The 26,178-nt window shown below is 47.1% G+C and overlaps 1 pseudogene across 1 annotated transcript in view; it reads left to right on the forward strand.

Annotated features, from left to right (window-relative positions):
• LOC147737481 (uncharacterized) overlaps positions 1-26,178 on the forward strand; it is a 55,886-nt pseudogene that overhangs the window by 22,836 nt on the left and 6,872 nt on the right. The window lies entirely within an intron of this gene.

The following is a 26,178-nucleotide window of genomic DNA, read 5'->3' on the forward strand; positions in this document are numbered from 1 at the left end:
CACCTGCATCAAATACATTAAGGAGTTACAACAGAAAGCATTTCAATAAATAACAGTAGGTTTCTACTTTTTACTCCCAAAGGAAAGCTGAGCGTTTCAGAACAGCAACATGTAAATAAATCACTGTAGGCTTCTAATAAATATAGCACTACGTGGAAGTAAACATTTAATTAGGAATAAACAACCTTGTGGGTAGGTGTAACCTTTTTAACAGGCAAGCCTGCGCTTAAAAGACTTGGATTAGGCATACACAATCTTTCAGTAAATGTAACACATTCCCTTGGCCGTAGCCTAGATTGACATACCACCTTCTGTGAAGCAGGAGTAAAACATTTAATGAGGCATGAGGAAATCACTGTTTCATTTAACAGGTCTTAAACATAGCTGAGGGCCTAAGCAGCTCCCTAAAGTAGTTTCGCCTTAGTATATACCCTTCCCCTAATCAGGGGTTAACTGTAGGCTTCCTTTAGCATCTCATTCGGCAGGAGTGAAAAAGAAACAGATCCTTAAACTCAGTAGGCTGAGATAACCCCTTCAACAGTTAGTTAGGAAGACCCACCTCTTAGACACAGGTACTGCACTTCCTTATTCAGGAATAAACCTCTCCTCTAATGGGAGTAACCATTTCCTTATATATCTAGAGGCCTACGGGAACCACTACATTAGGCTGGAGTAAACATGACATGTGGGCCAAGAAACATTTCATTACGTAAGTTTAAGCACCCCATTACCTAAGGCAACCAGTTAATTACTCTCATTGAGCCAGCATAGGCATTTTCATGTGGCAAGAACAAGCGTTTCATTGGGTAAAATAAACACCTTTCTTTAGGTAAGGATAACCACTTTCTGAAGCAGCTAAAAGCATTCAGATAACAATGCCTTAGGCAGAAGTATACATATCCTACGTTTGGGGGCAGAACATTTTAGTACCTAGCTGCAGGGGTTTCAGGAAACCTGGCACTAGGGAGGATTTAACATGTCATCAAATAGGCATAAACGGGTCATTAGAACCCAGGCCCCCTCTTATTAAGCCGGAACAAAACCTTCCATTAAGCCGGTACCAGCATTTCATTAAAGCATTCAATCAACATATCCCTATGCAAGGATTAACATTTGATTCCAACTGGTCACTTTAGCAATAACCTTCTAATTGGCAAACACAAAGTCCTCCCTGAGGGCTTTGCTGACAATCCGGGGCTCTTACCCAGTTCAACGGGGCCAACGGGGCCCAACACAGTCTCCCTCGGGGAAGGGCGAACTCAGGCCTCCTGCCCTCCTCCCTGGGGGGGGGGGGGGGGGGGGGGGGTTTACCTTTTCCTTCGGCTCATTGAGGAGCCCTTGCGCCGGTTCTGGGGTCTGACGGGGAGAGCTCCGGCCCTCTAGTAGGCCTCCCACGTCCTTGGATCGAGGCCCGGCAGATTAGGGATAGCCCGGGGCCTCTGATGCAGCAGTGGAGGCCCCGATCCGCCAAGGAACAGTCTTCTCAGCAAGTAAGTGCCGGCCGCCAACCACAGCGCGGCCGGCAAAGGGGCTTGACACTTGCAGCCAATGGCTGCGCGGCAATGGGCGGGGGTGCGGCCGATGACGCGGCGCACCTCCGTCACGTGAGGTGAGGTCGAGGCTTCACGGCCTGTAAGGCCCAGCGCGACCTGACAGGAATTCCGGCGGCCCTCTCCTGACACCGGGGGCTGCCGTGGAGACTCCCTCTGCTTGGCCTGGGCTGCGGCGGTGATCGCGACACACAGCAATGCTGCGGCGGCCCTCTCCAGGCACCGGGGGCCGCCGAGGACGATGACTGCACTCACAGCAGTCCCACATGGACAACCGGAGCGGCGGTGGTGAGTGGACCCGGCCTGTACCTCTCCACAGCGCTAAGAAGCAGGATGGCGGCCAAAGCGCCGCAGGGGTCACAACAGGACCGTATGTACAGCGCTTTACAAGGCAATAGGGTTTTTCGAGGCAGCAACCTCCTCCAGTACCTCAGCGCTCCTCATAGGGACAGCAGGAGAGAGCTGAAAAGGCAGGGCTGACAGCACATTTCATTTCAAATCACTTTTGAGCAGTCCAGCGCCTGGAGCAGAAATATAGCGCTTGTATGGGTGCCGCAGTTCTAGGGAGACCAGGGCTCCTCCCGGGGCACACAAGAAAGCGCTTGAGGGGCAATACAGCTCGACTCAGTTTTCAGCAGATTAGCAAGGCAACTCAATCAGGACAGCAATCCAGGCAGATATAGTGCTTCAGGATTCTAGCGCTTCAGGGCCACTATAGCCTCAAGAATCACAGCGCACTCTGGCAGCATCAGCCGGTTCAGTGCTTCTCACAGGGACACAGTAGATAAGCGCTTGAGGGGCAGTATGACGCTTAGCCAGCAGACAGTTTATTTAAGTTGGCATCAGGTCAGCCGGTCCAACAGGACAGGACACACATCCGTGTCAAACCAACCAAAGGGATCCCAGGTGGCGTCAGGGGGCGCGGGGAGCGACACAGCGCCAATACCTGGTTGATTTCTTAATAGTTCTGTGGTGATTTTGTTTCTTCTTGGCACAGCTGTTTCTTGCCCCCTTGTAAGTTTCAGTCTCTTGGTTCCGTGAAGGGGGTTAAGTTGATGGCTGGTGTTAGATCTCCTCAGCCAGTTCCCTTCAAGCAAACCGGGGGTTCCCCTTCCGCCGGGCCAGGTCAGAGGGGCAAATTCAGGACACCTCAACACTTGATAGGCAGCACCTAGGCCCTGTCTCTACCAGTGTCATAGACCCCTGTCTAGGCCCCACCGCCTAAAGCTCCTGCGTAGGTTCTCCCCCAGGTCTGCGCTCCCTCTGCCTCTCAGGAAAGTTTTCCTCCCTTTCCTTTTATAGTGCTAGTTGACAGTTGGCAGTAGCAGTTGGTGTCACCTCACCTGTTCCAGAAGGTTCCAGGTGGTTCTAGGAGGTTCCACCATTCTGGCTGTGGGCAGGCTGGCAGGCTAGTATTGTTACATTGTTTGGAGGGTTCTAGCCAGCTCCTGACCACTAGAATGCGCCCACAAAGACCGCGCTGCAGTAGCAGGGGTCAGTGGCAGCCATGTTAGAGGAAGGAAGCACCTGTACCTTAACATTAGTTTAACATTTCACAGGGCTTTCTCCATTACACAAGGCCTATACACTTTGTTACTATGGGGGACATCCTAAATTAAGGGAGTAAAAACGAAAAATTTCTGGGAAAAGGGCCAAGTCCTACAGACAGGATAGACTAATTTGCATATAGCCAGGTTCTGAGCTGGGATGGTGCAGTGAGCTAAAAAACGGTGATGGATCAAGCCCTGATCTTTGGACTGGGTAAGAGTGGTCTGCTTAATTCAGACACTCTGTTCATCACCACCCCCTTTTCTGCTTCACTACCATCACAATATTTCCACGGAGACAGTAACCAAACCACGGGTGAGATTAGGCACACTGAGGGGGAGGTTGTTGAACACTGTGCGGGGGGTAAACTCACTGAGCTCACAAAAGACGATACAACCAATCTAGGCCCAGTTGGCCAAAATACCAAGGATAACCCCCTCCCTGAGGCGCTGCATGTAACATGTCCGCCGGCAACAGAGGGACTGTCCTGCCACCGGTACAGCCAGAGTAGGACAAGCAGATGTTCCTTGGGTTTTAACACTATCGATAAGGCAGGAGCTCTCGGCACAGTTTCGATACTCTCCTGGAACGTTGGCGGGTTGGCCAATAAATTAGATTCATCAGAGTGGGTGGAATTTATTGAGGAATATGGCATATGTCTGTTCCAGGAAACGTGGGCCAGAGAACAACATTCCCGAACAGGGTATGCTTCCTTTGAGATTGCGGCAAAATGGGGTGGGAAGGGCCGACCGTCTGGTGGCTGGCTGATCTGGGTGGGTTCCCACCTTGGATGCAGGGCGAGAAACATTGAAACCAATTCACTGGACTTTCAATGTGTTGTTCTGGAGTGGGCTTCTGGTGTGAGTATAGCATTAATAAATGTATACTCCAGACCGGTTGGGATAACGGGCACTTCGGGGACAATTGAGGACTTAGCCTTGTTCCTTGACTCTGCTACCCTCTGTCCATCACTTATAGTTGGGGGGGATTTTAACATCCAGTTCGAGCCCCTCCCGGATCACTTGGAAGGGGTAACTAGAGAAGAGGATGATCTTTGGGAGATACCCACCTTGCCGGGACCACCAGTAAAATCATGGTCACCATTAGCCACCCAAATAACATCTTTTACTCTATCCCACTCACTGAGGGCTTGTAACGGGCGGCTCAAGGGAGATATCCCACCCCAGCCCACCTTCAATAGACCAGGGCATGAGTCACGAATAGATTATATCCTGGTTTCAACGAAGGATTGGACCAAAGTGAGGGACTTCACGATAGTCACAAGGACTGACAGTGACCACAATGTATTGTCATTGAGGTTCGCTGTTCAGGGAATGTCCACGGCTATCACAGATGGGAATATAGTACTTCCTGTTGGTCTAGTTGCAACCAGCAACAGACGTAGAATTAGATGGCCGAGACTAGTGGAGAACCCTAAAAACATCCAGAGGCTTTATGCGGCTGTGGTCCCTGCCCTAGAAAAAGTTGTGGCTCTCACCCCACAGTCACCCACCCCCAAGAAGCTCACCACTCTAGGGGATATTCACTCTGAGCTTTGTTCTAACCTAGCAGAAGTACTGAACCCTGTGGCCAGGACGAAAAGGGACAAGGGGAAAAGAGCCTCATGGTTCAATGCTTCTTGCAAGAGAGCAAAGGCTGACCTATTGGAATCCCTCAAAATGCGGGACACCCCTAGCAAGATTAGGGAAAAGCGGCTGGTCTATAAGTCTACCCTCCGCAATGCTAAAATAGAATGGGACCAGCACAACTGGTCCGAAATGTCGGCTGCCCTTGCACTTCGAGACGCCCAAAGATTCTGGCAGATCGTCAAGCACGGTTCAGCTGAACCCATAGCGGCAGTAGATGCAAATATTGCATCTGCTGTGTGGGAAGACCACTTTAAAAATTTGTATAGCGCGCCCGATCAGGATCAACTGGGGAACCTACTTGAACCAGTGATGGCCTAACCTACTGAAAGCATATCCCCGATGGATGGGTTCACTCTGGAAGAACTCACTACGGCAATCCTGGGCCTCGCTGCTGGAAAGGCGCCAGGCCTAGACAAGCTCCCAGGTGACCTTTACAGGCACGAAGTTAAGATCTGGGCCCCGTATCTGAGGGTGCTGTTCAATGCAATTCTGAACGGCATGAAGATCCCCCCAACTTGGCTGGTGGCAGAGATAGTCCCTATTTTTAAGAAGGGCTCGCCTCTGCTCCCAGCCAACTACAGGCCAATAAGCCTGATAGATGTTTCCCAGAAGCTTTTCACCAGGTTACTTCTGGATCGTCTGTCGGAATGGATGTTGTAATATGACATTCTGAGTCCATTCCAAGCGGGGTTCAGAAGGAAGGTCTCCACCATAGACCAGGTCTTTCGGCTCGCCCTCATTTTTTGGAAAACGGTACAGCTGGAGGGTGGCAGCCTCTACACTGTATTCGTGGACCTGAGGGCGGCCTTCGACCTGGTTCCCCGCAGAAAACTCTGGGAGGTGATGGCCAAACTGGGGGTCCCTAAGGGCTTGCTGGAGATGATTATCCGTCTCCATACTGCCAACTTCGCTCAGGTGAGGTGTGGCAAGGAGGGGGCGTTGTCAAGCCGGTTCCCCGTTGACAGGGGGGTAAGGCAGGGTTGTGTGCTTGCACCGACCCTGTTCTGCCTCTACGTCAACGGGGTAATCACCCACCTGAATGGGGTTACCAACTCTGATGCTCCGAAGTTGGCAGGCTGCAGAGTGCTGGCGATTATGTTCGCTGATGACACCCTGCTGCTTTCCAAGACCCCAATGGGGATTCAGCGTGTTTTAAATGGCTTTGTGGACTTTTGTGGGGATCATGGTTTAGAAATCAACACCCTAAAGACCAAATTCATGGTTTTTAATCCCCCACCAAAATTACGACCCAGCCCCACCATAGGGCAAAGTAGTCTCGAAAGGGTGCGAACCTTTGAGTACCTTGGTGTCATGTTAAATGAGAATATGACCTGGTGCACACACCAAGAGAAAGCACTACTTAAAATTGCTCAGTACATGGAGGGGGGGAGGGGGTCTTAAAGCTTATGGGAAAAAACAGGTCATCCATCAAACCCGTTGGCCCACCCCTCCAGATTTACAGGGCACAGGCAAGGGGGGCGGCCATGTATGGTTGTGAGCTCTGGGGTCATGCATCTTCTCCAGACCTGGTGAGAGAGGAGAACAAGTTCATTAGGCGGATGGTAGCACTTCCGCCCAGTACGCCCCTTGTTCCATTAAGGTTAGATCTAGGGCTGCGATCTCTTGCTGAAGAAGTGGCACTGCGTCCCCTGGTCTATTGGCGTAGGGTGTGGTCAGTCCCAGAACTGACTACCTATAGGCAGGGGCTCCAGGAGGTGCTAGCCATGCCTAACGCAGGGAAAATTAAATGGCTTAAATTTATCAAAACTGAGCTGGAGGGTCTAGGCCTATCGACACTCTGGTCTGATCCCTCATCCGCTTGTCCATTAATTTCCAAAAAGAGACGGGCAAAGGTTTACTACGACAGTAAAATAGCGGCACTCTGTCGTCGGCAAAACCTTGGGACACTTACGGAGTCATTCATAAGTATCAAGGCCATTTACAGTTTTGAACCAGCCTTGGACAAACTATATCCTGCTTTACTCAGGAAACTCTATTTGCAATGGAGACATGGGACCCTCCCACTTCGAGTTTTAACTAGCAAGTGGAGTGAACCAGCAGATAGTCTATGTCCGGCTTGCAGAGTGGCCAATGAATCTGAGCTCCATATAATTTTCTTCTGCCCGGCATATCACGCGTCCCGCAAGAAATGGATTGTCCCTGTATGCAGGAATTTGGGGTTTGTAGAGTGCATGGCCGCGTTTAGAGTGCTGAAAACAGACTTGTCGGATCACATTGTCTTTGCAGTGGCCAAATACCTAGGAGCAATGTGGGTTCTGAGAAGTCAGTGCCTTAAGGCTGGTCATTGATTTTCACTGTAGTAGAAATGTGACCCCCTCTCTTAATGAAATTTTCATATGTACTCTGATGTATCTTTAATGGTTTTAATGCTTTATAGTTTTAACAATTTATGAATTGAATACTTATATCTTTTATGGTGACAAATTACCGAAATAAAGATTTATGAAATGAATGAGTTATGAATATTGGAGAAAAAGGTGTTTTCTTGGTTTGTCATACATAGTCATACATCAAGGTTTGGACTTTGAGTCAACTTAAAAAAAAAGCATTGTTTGCGATGACATTCCCCGCCATGTGGGTGAGTTGCAGTCTACCTGTGCCCCAGATTGCAGTGAAGCAGCAGAGTCCAGGAAGTGGTAGGGAGGCAGACTTCATCCGTTTTATCCCTTGCTCTGTGCTAAGACCTGTATGTGAAGCAGTCCACCCCCAGCTCCCATTTTGTGTTAGCAAGTGAGTGAAACCAGCCATCCCCCCTAGCCACAGGGACGTTTCTACATCAGAGAGAGATCGGAGGGTGCTCTAAGGCAACAGTAATCTTCTGTTTAAGCTGTGTTTATTAGGGACTGTGCACTTCGTTTTTGGCCAGGAAAAAGGGAGTACAATTTTATACAAACAGTATTGTTAGAGGACAAGTTTGTTAGGGCCTTACCTGCAGAAGTCCAAAGTTTGGATTGAGCCGGTCTGTCTCCTAGGAGATTTCTGAATTGAGGAGCAGCTTCCAACTCCCTGGCCAGCTAACCTTGTCTGAGGTAGCTGGGACCTTATATAGTCTGCTATTGGTTGGTACATGTGTGCACTGATTGGTGGTTGTATCTGGTGTTTCTAGTGGATTAGGGTTAGGGTCCTCATTGGTTGGGTATTTGAGGGTTCTGATTGGTTTCTGGGTCTGTGACTCAATCAATGTAGGGTTGATGCTAGGGTTAGGGTTAGGATTTCTATTGGAAGTAGGGACTAGGGCTTCAAGTGTGATTGGTTGTTGGGACTAGGTTTGGGGCTAGGCCTTTAATTGGAAGTAGCGATTAGGGCTTCTGGTGTCATTGGTTGCTTGGACTTGAGTTGAGACTATTGGTAGGGCTGGGGCCTCTATTGGATTTAGAGATCAGGGTTTTTGAAACTGATTTCAGTGCTTGAACTAGGGCTAAGATTGGCTGTAAGGTCCTGGTCTCCTATTGGTTCTAGATTTTAGGGCTACTGTTGTGATTGGATAGTGTTAGGGCTAGTGTTCCCTTTGACTGAAGGGGGTCACCTGATTAAAAGGCCTATAAAAGGCCAAGGCTTAGGACGTCGAGGCTAAGGGCAGAGAGGACAAGGGCAGTTGCTTGTATGAGCCTGGTCGAGACTGTTTGAGCTTGGTTGAGACTTGTCGGGACTAGGGCCAGAAATGCTGCCCATTTTTCCATTATGTAATACCCAGCCCACACCATCCACATTCACAAACAGAGCAACACACTCACCACACCAAATGTACACCACACACTTACTACAGACCAACACTATGCACAAATCCATGTCTCAGCACCCACTATAAAACCACACAAGCCACACCTATACACCCTTCTATCCCAGCTACCACACATTTCCGCCATCTCCTACAAACAATACACAACTCTATCCTAAACCACCAACCAATCCACTCATCACTAACACAACCCCATTCCACACCATACTTAACTACATCCCATTCAGACATGCACTCCCTGGTCTAAATACTCCAAACAGGCCACTTTTCATCACTAACAAACATATAATCAGCCATCCATCATTTGTCCAACCAACACCCTCCTCTTCCTTCTACCATATTAACACAAACGCACAACACATACACTGCACTGCTCCATACTTTTGGACTCTTGCAACAAACCAGTCTAAGACAAACACTCTTACCTCTACTTCATTCCCTCCTACACAAAACATACACTCTACTCATAAACACATAATCAACCCCTCTACCTTACAATCTTCTCTCACAAATAATACTCTACAAACAAATCCATTGCATGAAAGAAATACACCAGCACCTCTTTTCACTACTACTCAAAAACAAAACCTATCACGCACACACACACACAAGATCTTCCAAGCGCAACACCTCTTAAGTACCATCACAAAATACAAGCTTACACCCACCTTTCAAACCACACAAAGGAACAAACACCAATGCCAAGCTTTCTCTTTTCCACCACATCTAACACAGATACAGCAACTCTCTTCCAAACGGCTCTCATCCATTGGACAAATTAGAACCTTACTACCTTACATTCATCCACCTATCGACCGTGGAACAAACCCAATTTGGAACACTTAGAAGCCAAACTAACATCCAGTACAAATCTGTAAACAATAAATTCTGTTAAAAAACTATGAATGGCTAGAGGAAGCTTTTGATGTCCTGATACCACTCAAAACCACACAACAGAACAAAAGAAAAAAGTGCCTTGGAGAAACATAGAGATAAAAGACATTAAAAAATGAATTAGAAAGCTGCAACGTACCTGGCTCAAAACAAACGCCAAACAAGACAAACTTCACCTACAAAAAATTAACAGATTATACAAGTCAGCTATCAAAAAAGCTAAGAAAAGGTACTATTCAGACAGAATTCAAAATGTTAAATGTGCAAATAAAGAATTCTATAAAATACTCAAAAGAATTTCGCAAACCATATTGCCTAGAAGGAACTCATCCTGTTCCTCAAGATTTCACAGACAAACTGACAAATCATTACATGGACAAAGCAAACACGTTGGATTCGTACTTAAAACAGAGACAAGGGGTGGGGGGGCATGGCCAAGATGGCGAGCGGGTAAGACGTGTTCCACATCGTCTCCCCGCTCCCAAGCGCCCAATTCAACCCACTACTGCGACGTGTACCCCCCGGTGGTCCGGGATCGAATGGGGGACACACCTCCAGCCCGTCAGGGCCAATCAGACAGAGTGAAAGTGGGGCTGGGGCTTGCCCGACGGTGAAATCGCGACCAGCCTGGCCGTGAGGCGGAACAGAGAAAATGGCGGCCGGATCAGGCTGGCCGAGCAGAGGCCGCTAGAAGTGCTGGAGTGATACCGTTGGCCCCATGGGAGCAGACGAGTGGCCACTGGTCGCTGCTGAGCAAGGTGAGGGGCTTGGAGAGGTGCCCTGTGTGGAGCCTGGCGATGGAGTAACAAGAGCGGGCGCCAAGGCGTGAAATCCGGGGCAAGGCCTGGCAGGTCGCACAGAGCCCTGAAGCAGCTTGGATGAGACAGAGCCGGGGGAGCGGAGGTGAGGAGAACTAACATGGTGGAGCATTTGCCAGAATATCAACTGGCGCTAGAGGGGAAAAGCTGAGTCTAACCCGCGGTCCCCACAGAGACGGGCACAGGAGTACTAAAGGTGAACGCCCGGGCGACCGGGCTGAGGAGAGGCCTAGCAGGCTATGTATAGCCCAAGAGCGAGGCAGCTGAGGCGGTGCCAGGATCAGCAGAGGGGCGACTGCCCCGGTTCTGCAGAGCATCGGCCAGACGCATCGACGGACGCTCACGAGCCGAGGAGAAGGCTGAGCCGTGGTCCGGTCCGGAGGCAATGCTGAAGGAAAAAAAGGGTGAGCAGGCCACAACCCTTCTTCTGGGGCCGCACTCGTCAATGTGGTTCAGGGGAGCTGGCAGACTGCCGGAACTCCGCAGCGAGTGGAGACTTTTCCCAAGAGGGGGCAGAATGCAATTGAGCTCCCTGTACGCCCGAGGGGAATGGCAACAAGAGGCAGTGAAAGCAAGCGACTCAGGGCCTAAACGCACATCACATCAATGCAGATTTGACAGGGGGGCACCCACGGGGAGGCCCAGCTGGCTATGGGAGGAGTGCAACGCAGAAGGCTGCCCCAGGGACAGGGCATTTGAGAATTGAGTAACTGCCTCCCTGACTAAAGGGCTCTTGGCCGGCGGGAGCAAAGGGTCCGTAGGCCGATTGGGATGGCTGGGTGCTGAACAGAGCTCCGGCATTATCAAACATTAGAAAACAACCCACACCGTGGAGGGGAACTGCGCAAACTACAAGGCACAATCATTGGCGGTCACAGTTGGTCGAACGTGGTGGCATTGGGGCCAGAGGGTGACCCCAGGCAACGTTGCAGGTACGTCTGCAATCCCACTGGTGCAGCGAATAGCCAAGAGGTGATCGGCGGAGTAGGGGTTACGACCGCATCAGAGAGCATGACACTAGTCGCACGTAGGAGCAGCAGGGCAAGTGGCCTACGGGGTAGGGAATACTAGCGCAGCAGGGTGGCAGAGGCCGACGACGTCTCCCCGCAGAGTGACTGGCCTGACCTGCAGCCCCTTGGGCAGAGCAAATGACTGGCGTAGACTCCCTGGGGCAGTGGTCTGCCTGTGGAGTAAAAGAAGCACGGTTGAGGGCCAAGCCTTTGACTGGAGTGCGGGTGTGGAGCGGTGGGGAGGCCTATGCCCCTAGCAGATATCTCTAGACCCAGTGTTTTAGCCCCATAGCAAGCGGAGGAAGACAGTGTACATACCAAAGGAATCGAATAGGGAGCGAAGGTGCATACTGCTGCCAACCTGAGGGTGTGAGCCGCATCGCCGGGTTTCAGCAGAGGGCATTCTTTGAGCAAAGTGACAGTCCCTGGGGGAGCCTGTAACATAGGGCCCGTGTGCAGGCAACGGAGGTGAAAGGCGGTAGACAACAGACCGAAAGCAGTGGGGAGACAGCCCTACAACCTTCATCGCCAACATGTCCTCAATGAGGGGGAAGAAATACAGAACGTTGAAAGACTTGTTATCTAAAACCCCACAAGTGGAGGCAGAGAAGACCGATCCTCCCCAACGACTATGCTCCACCACGAGTTGGAGGACGCGGTGGCCCTGATCACCCGTTACTTTTTGGAAACACTATTCAACAACCTACGAAAAGACTTCAACAAACTCAAAAGCGAAATGGCAGGAGAAGTGAAAGTGATCCGACACGATGTGGACGCGATTGCAGAAAGGTTGGTATAACGACCGGATTCTCAGACCAGATAGAATCAGCTCACCAGAGCACCACCAACCCAGCCGAAACGCAACCACCTCCCTCCTCAGGACCCATCTATCCAGGCACATCCACTGTCCAACTCCTCTCCTTCTCCACTCCTCTCCTCTGCTCCAATCCAACTCAACTAACTGACTCCACCTCTGCACTTCACTAATATGGAATATTCTCTCCTCATGGAAAGTTCCAGCCTCTGCACCACTCCGCGTCAAGGACACACACCCAGCCGGCCGGCCTTTTGTGGTGTCTTCGACACAAAGAATAATACAGCCTACCGATAAGGGCTGGCCCAGACCGGTTCTCTCCAAGTGAACAACAGCTCATAACTAAAACATTACCTTTACCCTGCAAGCATCTCATTTCTGCAGGGACAGAAAGCAAAATGGAGTCTCTCTAGTTCTGGGCCTTGTAGGCCTGAGAAGGATGAAATAACACTTAACTCTGTCAGAGTACTTACACAAACCATACCAATATGTAATATAAAGTCAGGACTACAGGATCCACCCTCTACTATAGGTAGGATGATGAAAGGACACATAATTATGTCAAAGCCAATAGGCAATAGATGGATTAGAGTCAAGAATAAGGGATCTATCATCATATAAAGCAGCTATCCTCTAGTTTATGCTTCTAGGTCTGGAAAAAGGCCTTAAAAGGACCAACACAAAGCAAGAATAGAGATTCAAGATGTTAGCAAGCTTAAAGTCACCATCACTCAGAAATAGAGCCAAAAACCATGTCAGGACAGTTGGCCAACATGGAGGAACAGGAGCAGGCCTGAGAGGAGGAATTAAGGCAACTTCAGCAGGAGATGATCCGCCTAAGGGACCAACAGGTAGACCTCCAAGCACATATGGAGGATCTTGAAAACCGCTCCAGGCAAAACAACATCCGCATGAAGGGAGTCCTTTCGGATGCAGAGGGGTCGGATATTGTTCAATACTTACAGGAGATGTTCTGCGACATTTAGGGAGCCCCGCCAGACTTGGAGATACGCATTGACTGGGCACATAAAGTGGGGTTACAAAGACAAGCCCCCTGCGCCCCTGCCAGACATTCTAGCCTTCCTGCCAGATTATCCCCTCAAAGAATGCATTCTTCGGGAGGCTTGGGCAAAGCAATCAATCAATTGCTTGGGTCACTCCATAGCCCTCTACCAGGACTTGGCCGCCATCACACTACAGAAAAGGCAAGAGTTTAGAAAGGTGACCAAACATCTTTGAGACAAAGGCGTGCAATATTCCTGGGGCCATCAGTTCCACCGATCTTCAGGTGGGACGGTAGGTTCCACCAGATCAAATCTCTACATGAGGCCTGCAAGCTACTAGGACTGGCACATCATGGCCCTGAGGAGATTGCCAGTCCAGAACGCCGGACCACACGAGAGCGATGGCAGAGAGTCGGACGGAGGCACACCACTGGGGCCGATCCCACGACTCTGGTGCAGGAGAGGTTGCTGTTTTAGAGGCAGTCATCAAGGACACAGCATCCCAAGACAGCTCATGATCTCTAATGGGGTTGCTGCAAACAAATGTGACACACAGGGCGAGGGGGGTGTCTGCTGGGAGCGAGGAGTCAGGGATATTTAGGCCACGGCATGTCCCAGATACTTCTTTTTTCCTGGTGCAGGCGATCACACCTTGCGGGCGCTGGACAATATGGGGTGTTGGGGAGTTAAGGTTGGGGTTAGGGCGGGTGGGAACTGGTGTACTACAAACAGGAGTCCAGCTGAGACGGCTAGGGGCAGAGAGGATCGGGGACGAGGGGGTAGAGAGCGCACGCCCGTATGGCGGGCAGGAAAATTCGCAGGCGTAGCAATTCACCTTTGATCATTCCCCATGATGCACTCCACACTTCAAATTGTCACCCTAAATGTGAGAGGCCTGAACAATCCTAATAAATTAAAATCCATACTGTCCTACTTAAAGAATTAAGGAATGGTGGTTACTAGTTGGGGGGGGACCTAAATTTAGTGATGGACACGGCTGTGGACAGATCAAGCAATCGATGCACTCAAATGGGGGAACTGTCTTCTGAAGGGAAAACTGGCTACAGACTAGAGGGCTGGTGGACCTTTAGCGGGTGGCTCATCCACACACCTATCAATTCTTTCTATTCACATGCACACGGTACATATGCCCGGCTCGACCACATGTTAGGCACAATGGAACTGAATGCACTGGTGAGGGACGTGAACATCACACCAGCTGCACTTTCGGACTACGACTCAGTGACAGTGACCCTGTGGATGGCTAAGTCATGTAGCAAATCAGGGGGCTGGAGTCTGCGGGAGGGCATGCTACAGAGAGCTGGAGTATGGGAGCAGATCCACAAATGCATCACAGACTATCTAGAACTGAACGACTCCCCCAACATCTCCCGGACCACCTTATGGGGGGCCTTTAAGGCAGTGGTGTGTGTGGAATTGATAGCCATATCAGCGGCTGAAAATAGAGAATGCAAAAGCAAGAGAGAGCAGATCACAGCGCAAGTCTGTGAGCTAGAGAGGATACACAGTAAGACTGGGGCTCCTAGAGTTTGGAGGCAGCTAAAAGCGGCGCAAGCCCAACTGGTGGGGCTCGATTTGGACAGAGCCAAATTTGCAGCACTCGGGCTCAACACTCCTACTACATTGGGGGAGATAAGACGGGGCATATATTGGCAAGCAAGTTGAGAGCCCGCACTCAGCAAACGAAGGTTCTGTCCCTCAAGTCGAGTTCAGGGGGGATAGTGGAAGGAGATGACGAGATCGCGAAGGCCTGTCAGGCAGTTTACGCTGAGCTTTATCACTGGGACACCCCTCCAAACTGTTACCAACAGAGCGCAAACACAATTGCACTAGATCCAGGGCAGGCCGTAGCGCTGGAGTCACCAATAAGGGTGAAGGAAGTGATAGGGGCAATTTCGCTCCTCAAGCTAATAAAATCCCCGGGGCCCGACGGCTTTTTGGCCAGGTTCTATAAATCCACTCTTGACACTGCTTTTAAACTCCTTTACTGGGCTGGGGCGATTCCCCCAGAAATGTTGGCAGCTTCCATAGTGGTGCAGCCGAAACCCGGGAAAGATAAAACCCTCAGCGGCTCCTTTCGCCCGGTGTCGCTTCTTAATGTAGGTTTGAAACTGTTTACTGGGGTGCTAGTGGCTAGGTTGGGCCCCCTCATGCCAGGCATCATTGAACCCGACCAGTCAGGCTTTATCCACAATAGACGAAGTAGCGACATCACCAAACGCATGCCCAGAAGGCATTTGATCGGGTGGACTCAGACTTCTTAGACAAGACCTTGGTTCACTTTGGTCTGGGAGACCGGTTTAGGGCATAGGTGTTGAGTTGCTATAGCACGCCCACTGTGACAATCAGAGTAAACGGGGTATCATCCAACCCATTCGGGATCCAAAGGGGGACCCGATAGGGGTTCCCACTGTCTCCTCTCCTCTTCGCTCTATATATCGAGCCACTGGCACAGAAGATAAGAGATAACCCCGACATCCTTGGCATTCTCTTTGGAGGGGAGCGACACGCGATAAGCCTCCATGCAGATAATATCATTGCTTCCCTTAAATCTCCAGAATGATTGATCCCGGAATTTCTACAGGAACTAGAATCCTTTGGCCATGTCTCGGGATTCCGAGTCAATATCGGGAAGTCAATAATTCTTTGGTTAAATCAGCGAGGGACAATATATGCACCGAGAAGGGACTCCTATGCTGGGATACAGACAATGACGTCTATCCCGTATTTGGGAATTGAACTGGCCCTGTCCGTGTCACAAACGGTCACACTAAACTACTGCAAGTTGACCACCCAGATTAATAAGGAGCTGCAACACTGGAAACACCACCAGCTGTCACTCCTGGGACAGGTAGCAGCAATTAAAATGTCCATTCTTCCTAAAGCATTATATCTTTCCCGACAATACCAATATTGCCCCCACCAGGTATTATTCATAAATTACAACAGGCGATACAGCAGTTCGTTTGGACAGGGGCATGTCCCCAGATGCGTAGGGAACTGGGCTATTTATGGCCAGACGAGGGAGGCTTGGGGATCCCGAGCGTGCTGGAATACTTTAGAGCGGCTCAGCTCAGATACCTCGTGGAATGGAAAAGACCGTTATCTGAAAAGAGATGGCTGTTCCAGGACAGGGCGATAGAAAGTACCTTTCCTAAAGAGTGCAAATAGACCCATAAATCTCCGGGGCTCACCCATAACACACACACTACTCAGGGTCTGGGATGTGGTGGCTACTAAAAAAGGATTGTCATCTTTCCCCTCCCCCATTAATCCTTTGCTGGACAACAGGGTATTTACAACTGGGTTGGGCGAAAGGGCATTCGCTGGTTGGTGGGGGACTGAATGTAATGCGGCAGGACACCTCTCTGGCCTAGAGGGGATTATTTCATTTCATGAACTAAGGTTAGAATATGGCCTTCCTGAAACAGAGGTACCTGCAGCTCCGGCACTGGCTCCTCCAAACGGATGTGCAGCCAAAAGTTAGCAGAAAGCTGACAAAATATGAAAGATGGCTACTGACAAAGAATACAGACAAGAAAATAATCTCGGAACTGTAGGACATGTTGTGCCCTCAGGTTCCCGCAGCAGAGAAGGTGGGTGAGGGAACTGGGAAGGGACCCTACAGGAAAAGAATGGAAAGACCTCTACTACTGGGCCCACCACACTGCACGCAACACAGCTAGCAGGGAGACTGCAGTCAAGATAGCCACGTACTTGTACCTGATGCCGGTCCATCTTAACAAAGGGAACCCAGACCGCAGCCCGACTTGTTGGGGGAGTTCAGGAAGGGCACCGATTGGTGCATCTGCTTTGGGAGTGCAAGGAACTATCAGGATACTGGACTGCGATCCTAGATGATGTGCACTGACAATATGAGACACAAATCCCGAGGTGCCTGGTCTATTTAGTGCTCGGACTGCCCAATCCCATGACATACCTTTTAAGATCTAGGAGGGGGAAACAAATCGGACTGGTACTGGGAGTGGTGCTTCAAAACATCTTATCACATTGGGGGATGCAGACAGGGCTGTTGTATACAGGGTGGTTACACAGGTTGTGACACATCTTTGGGATGGAACGAATACAGGCTTCCCTCACCAACTCAACGGTAAGCTTTAATGAAGTTTAGCAGCCGATAGTCTCTCTGTTGGCTACTGAAATTAATGAAACCGCATGCCTGAGGTATCTTGCCTCCTCCGACTCACAGCTCCGGATAAACCATCTAAGGCATCATGATCTATACCCACGATCTTGCCAGATATAGTGTTAAAAATTGAAATGGGCTTCAAGCACACCAGTTTGTGGGTGGGAAGGGGGGTGGGGGATTGTGTTCTCCTTGTTTCCTCTTTTTTCCTTCTCCCTTCTCTGACATTGCTGTATAATCGAGAATTGGTATGATGTCAGAACATGCAGAGACTTTATGAAGTACCTCACTGCAGCTGGTGGGGCCAAGTTAGATGGCACCCGCACACAGACCACAGATGTTAATATGTATGCTGTTAATATGTATGCCCAGAAGGGGCAGTAATGATGAGGACTGGAAGAAATTATTAGCAATGTATGTTGTTTCTTTGCTGCAGTATGTCAATAAAAATAAAGTTAAACCTAAAACAGAGACAGAGCACCGGCACTAACCCTTTTACAAAACAACAGTCCAATAATACTCAAACCCAGCCTCTCCGTTCCTTCCAATACATCTGACACCATGAATTTATGGACCTGGTCAAAGCAAGCAGGCCTGCCGGCAGCCCTTCTGACCCGTGTCCACAACAAAATTTCAAGACAATTCTTTTAACAACCTCTGCTGCCACTCCAGTAAGAAGAATCATCAACGTTCCTTAAATACCGGAATATTTCCAGAAGAACTCAAAAAGTCATACATACGTCCTTTACTGAAGAAAACAAACTTGGAGCCGCTGAACCCTGACAACTACACACCCATTACAAATGGACCTTTCCTGGGCAAACTGATAGAAAGAGCAGCGTTTGCCAAGATGTCACAATTCATTGACAAGAATGACATACTTTCAGACTTCCAAACAGGTTTCCATCTAGTAAGAGGCACAGAATCTGCCCTCCTTGCCGTCTGGGATGAACTGAAGAACACAGTAGACTGCAACGGGGTGGCAATGCTACTCTTCTTGGACCTCTTGTCTGCCTTTGACACAGTTGACTATGACACTCTGAAACAAAGACTATATGAATCCGACATCAATGTGTCTGCCCTAGACTGGCTCGCGTCCTACCTTCAAAACAGAACTAATGTCATCCAAACCATACTTCGCAAAAACAGGGGTCCCTCAAGGCTCTATAATCTCGCCTATGCTTTTCAACACCTACATGAAGTCATTACCGGTACTGACCAATCAATTTCACCTCACTTGCTATAACTATGCAGATGATACACAAATACTTCTTCAACTGGAAAGCCCCAAAGACCTGAGAAACTCCCCAATTTTCAGTTGTCTCAGAGCCGTGTATGATTTGGAGCCACCTCAAATTGACTGCTTCCAAAATGGAAATACTGAAGTGTGGCGATTGGAAACGTTATGACTGCTTGCCACCTGGCCTGATGAACTGGCATCACCTGTATCGAAGGAAGTGAGAAATCTCGGAATGACCATGGACTCCGAGCTATCAATGAATGCCCAAGAGGACAAATTAGCAAGATCAAGCTTTGTCACTAAAAAACGCTGCGACAAATGTTTCCCTCATTTGGGATTTCCACACAAGGTCCAAGCTACCATCTCCCTTGTTCTGTCCAAACTCAATTACGCCAATAGACTCTACCATGGATCACCTTTAACGACTATGCAAAGACTAAAACAGATTCAGAACTCGGCTGCCAGACTACTCTTGCATATCAAACCACAAGACCACGTCTCACCTGCCTTGAAAGCCCTGCATTGGTTACCGGTTGCCAGAAGATCCATGTTCAAGCTGCTTTGTATCATCCACAAAGCACTACATGGAATGAGACCGCTCTTCATCAGGAATAAAAATCACCAAACACATTCAAAAAAGGAATCTCTGCTCTAAAATGGCACCTCGCCTCAAAATCCCACCATACAACATTTTACCCCCAACATAAGATCCATGGACAGTCACCTTATCTTCAGAAAACTACTCCAGAATTGGCTCTTCCCTTCATAAGCACCATACGCAAACAGAAATTTACAGCATATCCCTCTGTACATAATCATTTATTTTTACTATAGATATGAACCTATCTTTGTGTATTGCTTTGTTTAAACATGTAGAATAATTATATAAATTAAAGTACAATAACACTTTAAAACCGGAGTTTATCTGGTGCATCTTTGGTCTACATGTACTTCTTCGATTGTGCATCTATGTACCTTCCATGTACTTGCATCTGTGTGTTTGTTACTTTCGTCCTGAAAAGCATATTTGGATATTTTGGATATTTGGAGGGGTATTTGTAGAGTGCGGCGTTCGCTCCGGAATCCAATGCACGACCCTATTTCTCATCCTGTGCCCTTATCAATATCTTAAATCTACATATACTTACCTTCTTTATGTATCTATATACTTTCAATGTACTTATGGATCTATATATTTATCACTTTCTTCTAATTCAGCATATCCAATGCACTACTCTATTTCTCACCCTATTCTTCTCTCAATATATCTTCTAAGCCAACTTTCTGACTCATCTCAAACGTGTTTATACTACTCTTTCTAATGCAATACCCTATTTCTCACCTTATACATCTATCAATATATCCTCTACACCCACTCTCTCATTTATCCCAAACACCATACCACTACTATGATCCCCAAAATAACCCTTTCTAGACTCTCCCTTACTCTACCCCTCCTTGCATCATCTGACACCTCTTTTACTATACCGATCCCCTAAACAAACCTTTCTAAACTCTTCTCTCTGACTCTTCCCCTTCACAACACCTTTTACTCATTCAAAAGCCTCCTCCTACTGCTATGACCTCCAAAAAAAATCTAAATCCTTCATTCTCCTATCCCTCCACTATCCTTTTCAATTAAAATAACAGACTAACACGTTCACTTCTCAAATTTCATATTCCTCTATACTAATTCACCACTAATCCTTTATGGGTTCCAGAGTAGCGTGCTACTCGACAAAAAAGCACTTCAACACCTCATCAGATGTAAGCAAGCATTATATAAATGCAAAGCTTTTTTCCCTCTTCTATCCCTCCGCTACCTTTCTCTATCCAACTGAATAACACATCCACCGCTCAAACTACTTTCATGTTTCACTCTATTAATTTTCACCACTAATCCTTTATAGGTTCCAGAGTAGCGTGCTACCTGCCAATAACTCGCTTCAACACCCCATCAGGGTTACAAGCGCTATATAAATGTAAACATTTCACTTTTCTACCCCTCCCCAACCTTTCTCAATCCAAATAACTGAATAACATCCACCAATCAAATTACGTTCATATTTCGCTATACTTATTCAACACTAATCCTTATAGGTTCCAGAGTAGCGTGCTACTCACCAAAAAAAGCGCTTCAAACCCCATCAGGGATAGCAAGCGCTATATAAATACAAATCTCTTTCCCTCTTCTATTCTGCTGCTACCCTTCTCTATCCAAATGACAAACATTTTCACCACTCAAATTTCACTATACTAATTTTCAACACAAATCCTTTATGGGTTCCAGAGTAGCATGCTACTCACCAGAAAAGTGCTTCAACTCCCCTTCAGGGGTAACAAGCGCTATATGAATGCAAACCTTGCTCCCCTTCTATCCCTCCGCTATCCTTCTAACTCCAAATAACTTACTAATATCCACCACTCAAATCACTTTCACATTTCACCATACTAATTCCCCAATAATCCTTTATGGGTTTCCAGAGTAGTGTGGTACTACCCAAAAAAAGGCGCTTTAACACCCCATCAGGGGTAACCAGCGCTATATTAAATGCAAACCTTTTTTCCTCTTCTATCCTTCCGCTATTATTCCGAATTCAAATAACTGGCTAACCTATCCACCACTTTAATTACTTTCATATTTCACTATACTAATTCAGCACTAATCCTTTATGGGTCCCGGAGTAGTGTGCTACTCGCTGAAAAAGTGCTTCGACGCCTCGTCCGGGGTACTAAGCGCTTTATAAAATGCAATTACAATGAACATTGTAGTAGATTTTGTGTATGTGATGGCATTGATGTACACGTGACACCCCCTCCCAGTTCAAGGTTCTATGAGTATGGACTTTCTTAGCTCCGTTTCTTTCTCTTTGGATTCCAATAATGATTCAAAAGGAGTCTACAGAAGACAAAGTTTTAAAATGTTGGATGATGCTATATTTGATGTGATTGTGTTTTACTGTTATTCTTACATCTTTTTTTGTGGCACTGGTAGATTTGTCGACCAACCAAGTGATTTTCTCTTGTTTTACTTGCTGCTTACAGAATCATGGAGGCTTGGACATATTCTACATCAGTGGTTCCTAACCTGTGGTCCTAGGACATAATTATGCCCCTAGAGTTGGGTTATTGGAATACGGATTAGAGGGCCTTGTCAGTAGGTGAATGGAATGTTGAAGTTCTATTAAGATAACAAGTAGTTTGGTTAACAAGCTGGTTAGAATGGAAATTGCCTCTCCCTCTTCTCTTGCTCAGGTATGCAATATATGCTCATGTTGTTTCTTCTTTTTCCCTTATATTGGTCTTTCTAGGCTTGACAGAGCTTGTGGACTTTGAATTCAAGTTTTAGCCCTCCATAAGAAAAATGTTCTATTTTGCATGAATTCAATTTATTCTATTTTCACTGTTGTTGAGTTTTGCTTCTACTGATTGTATGTCATCTGAGGTTAAAGTCAGGAAAGACTTCAATGATCCGACTCCACTCATTATCTCCTATAACATGGGTTCACCACTTATTTTCCAAGGGACAATTAAATTACATGTAGCTCATTGGTTTCTTGTTTTGAGAGAGTTCATTGTATCTTGCTTCTTTTAGTCGGTGAGATGCTGAAAGCATGATTTGTTCCTTCTTCAGCCTTGTTTTCTTCTTGGGTGTTGATGTTCCCCATTGATATAACTAATGTTCTGCTTAATTGAAATTTGTTGCATTTCTTCTGAAGATAGGAGGAGTCTGTAGAGTTAGTAGGCACCCAACTTCTCTCTCAGCTTAACCATTAGGTGTTACTTGGGCCAATGGGTAGCTGGAGAACTGGCAGGCTTTCTTAAAAAGTTTCTCAGTGACTTTGGAGCAGCTGAGGGATGGTAGTTCCAACGTGGCTAGTGCTATCTAGGGTATCAGCAGACCGGGTTTAGCTTTAGAGTATACGTGCTATCTGCCACTATTGTCTTACATTTTAACATGTTTGTGTTATCCGGCAGTAGGGATCTGTGGTGGCTGTCACTCTCAACTCAGACGATTAAGGAGAGTGAGATATGGAAGAAGTGTACTGGGCCTTTTGGAGCTCAAGCTCAGTAAAAATCCACTTATTCAAGAGGATTAGGTTTGGGTCAGGACTAACGGACATAAGCTATCAGATTTTCAAAGATGGCTGCCACTGAGAAGATGCAGCGTTCTGATTTCTTAATAAATTAGGTTAGCGAGCAGTGGTTGATCATTCCAAATTGGCTAGCGCTGTTTCGCTTGTTTCTGAACTACTTAGCGCTGCTTTAGCGAGTCTGTGGTATCTGGCACAATTCGAGCTGGTGAGCAAGTATCCAGTTCTTATAAGCCATCCTGGAGGACTGAGAAATACTAAAGAGAAGGCCAAACTATGCGGCAGGGTTGACTAAATTATGCACCTAGAAAAGACAAATTATGCAGGGTAATGTGTCATATTTTCTGATAGTGTTGATTTGTTATTTTGTAATTATTACACTTATTAACACTGTCTGAGCATAGGTTGCAGCTCATTAGCTCCTAGTTTAACACCTGAACATTGCCATAAGCAAAAGAACGGTGACCAGTTACCCTTTGCAAAGGGCCTTCCACTGGGAGGGAACTCAGGTTGCTGCGCCTTAATTAACTTCTAAACCTTTTGAGCTGGAAATTACTTTTTATATAATGTGCAGATTTTGTAGCAGAAACTGGATTGTGTGATAAATGTGGCAGATCTGTAATTATACAAAACACTCTGCTGCACAATTACATAATTCCTGTGGCCAGGTCTATAACGTTTGCCCCCGTCATAGACGTCAGGTCTCTCTTGAGTGACTAATGTCAGTATCTTCTGATATCCAATAAGCATTTATGATCCTGATGGACAAATAGAGTGACAAGTAGTTAGTACTGAAAGGAGGGCTGGTGGGTTAAAGGTAGTAGTTAATTGTGAGCGGTAGTGGATGTGGGTGAACGTTCGGATTGCAAGGTGAATGCTTGGGGTGAAGGACTAAGTGAGTGGCCTGATCTGGACAAATCAAGTGCCAAATGTAGCTGACCCGATGCAGCACCGGTTGGAGGACCTAAATCTTTATTCTCCTTGTAATTGCTTCTTAATGAGTTGTGAATCTATGTTGGTAAATTTTGTGAGTCGGAGGATTGAAAAAGCAACACAATAGGAACTTAAAGGCTAATTTTAGACTGCCCACAAATAATTAAGCCAAAACTTGACCATCTTTAACACTCTTGCACCATTATAAATAGGCTTTTCCTGGAACACATAAAGTGGCAAATTGGATGGAGCTTGGTGGAGTAACCTCCAGAGTAAAACAAGCATTTGCAATGAAATAGGTCTTGCATTCACCCGGGTTTGAGCTATTGGCATTGTAAATGACAATGCCTTTTATTTATGTTTTGGATTTTAAAACATAAATCAAAGGCATTGTCATTTACAATACTAATAGCTTAAACTCCCACAAATGTGAGACCTATTGCATTGCAATAAAGGGCCTTCTCGACCGCTTATTAGATTGTAAATATTAGAGGAAGAGACCGGCCTGCAACGTCTTCAAAGTGATAAATAGTGCAGTGAAGAAGATGTGTAAGTGTTGTAAAGTATACAGACACAAAGTGTGAAGTGAGAGTTACATATGATCCGAGCTTTAAACACTAACAAAGCGCTCCAACACCTTTCGCTCTGTGATTACACAGTCATGGCTCAGGACGATAAGCGGGGAGGGGGCGCTATTTCCTGCCCTCTCTGTGATTTGAGTGTGCAGTGTGGCATTGTGTAATGTCATTGCTATATTTGGCCTAATAAAAAACACTCCAGCTGTAGTAGGGCCCTGGCTTCACCTCATGATGCAGGGTGGGCTGTGCTTTATGGCAGGTATGGAGGGAGGGATTGTCTCGGCCTCAGCTCTGGCTTCGTACAGTGCCCCTGCTATTCCTAGTGAACAAGAGGCGCTGAGGTGGTGGTATTGGAATTGGTGGTGCTGGTATTGGTGGAGGTGGTGGTATAGGTGGTGGTAGTGGTGGTATTGGTGATGGTGGTAGTGATGGTATTGGCGGTGGTGGTATTGGTGGTGGTATTGGTGGAGGTGATGGATGGTTGTATTGTTGGTGGTGGTGGTACTGGTGGTTCCTTGTGGTGATATTGGAGATGGTGGTAGTGTTAATAAAACAGGCTTTTGAAAACAACCCGTCAGGTGGCTTTAGTACAGATCACATGTAACACATATGTGCTGTTGTCAGCTTCAGCCCATTAGAACAGGATTATGTGCTACATGGAATAATACCCATAGCTTAATTCGCTGATCATGTCTTAATCCATTTTAATTGGGGCGGGGTGGTTGATACAGATACGAGGTAATGCTGGGTTAAAGTGATTGAAAGCAGGCACCCTTGTTACGGGGCGGCCTCGCTGCTTAAAAAAACACAAGCGATTTCAGCTGAAGCAGTGCATGTCCGGCCTGCAGTAAGAGAAACTCAATGAAGTAGATAGTGCTTACAGATTAAATAACAGGTCCTGCGCAGCAACTGAAGTAAAAAGGGCAGTCACCATGGGAGGGTACAAATGAAGACAAGGCCGTACTAAGGAGAGACTAATAAGCCTATTAACGAATCCGAAGGCAGCATTTATGATAGATAATGACACAAGCCAATGAAAATAAGGGAGGAGAGTGGGCGTGGCTTCTCTCCCATACTCTACTACAGCAGTCTCACAAAGCGAGAATTGCATGCGCGCTGCCGCTAGGCTCGACCTAAAGAGTTTAAATTTGGTGCTGCTTGTGGAAATATTCTCCCCTCGTGGCTCCCAAAGGAACTAGGCTACTCCCTCTACAGAAAGGTAGCAGCAGTAACTTGAATAATGATATTCACAAAGGGCATCAAAGCAGTGTAATTCAACGTAAGTAGGAGTTTTCTCCTACTGTGGGACTGACTTCTTGTGCTGCCCTCTTTGTATTGGAAACTTTAAGTTGAGGTCATTTTCTTATATTAAGAAGCCTCATGTGGTCGTCCTGGAACCAGAGTCACCTAGTTAATTCAGGAAAAACACCATTTGACAGTGGCCAAGTGGAGCATATCTGTCAGTGAATTTGGGTCAGCTTCTCCAGTATTTAAAGCCAATTATTCTGATGATCAGCCCTTTGTGGTGAGTTTTTTCCACAAACATGTGTCTCTGTGCTAGCAACTCTGCAATAATAAAAGCAACTCTTGTTTGAGGAATAAAAATTATTCAGGTGTTTCATAGTGTTTACTGGGATGAAGTCTTTATAGGAGACTGGAGGCGAAAGACCATAAGCTAGACCTCTGCTATTGGCTCAGATTTTAATAGCATGTTCGTAGGTGAGGTTCGTCTTCCATAGTCATCGGGATTGCAAGGGGAGAAATGTCTGTATGGGTTTTTTAAATGTTGTTTTTGGAATTTATTGAAATATTCTCACATAACAGCTCTGGTGGCGTAGTAGAGGACTGATTTGCCTTAGTATATTGTAGGTTGGGAGTGATATAAGATAGCTCAGTTTATGGATTTGAAGCACTGCTAATGTGCTCAGACAATTTATAAAATATTCATTGCTTTATGGAATAGTAGTTCATAAAGTCAATCAGAGCTTGGCTTCCTTCAAACTGTGCTTCTAGTTATCTGTTGCTTGGAGTCTGAGTGAATGGAGGAACCCTTCACAGGTTTAACTGGTCCTTGCAGTCAGTTGTCAAGTTAGGAGAGATAACTGGTGCTGGAGTTGA

The sequence above is a fragment of the Lissotriton vulgaris genome, chromosome 1_1 (genome assembly GCF_964263255.1).
Source record: "Lissotriton vulgaris chromosome 1_1, aLisVul1.2, whole genome shotgun sequence".
Taxonomy (NCBI): Eukaryota; Metazoa; Chordata; class Amphibia; order Caudata; family Salamandridae; genus Lissotriton; species Lissotriton vulgaris.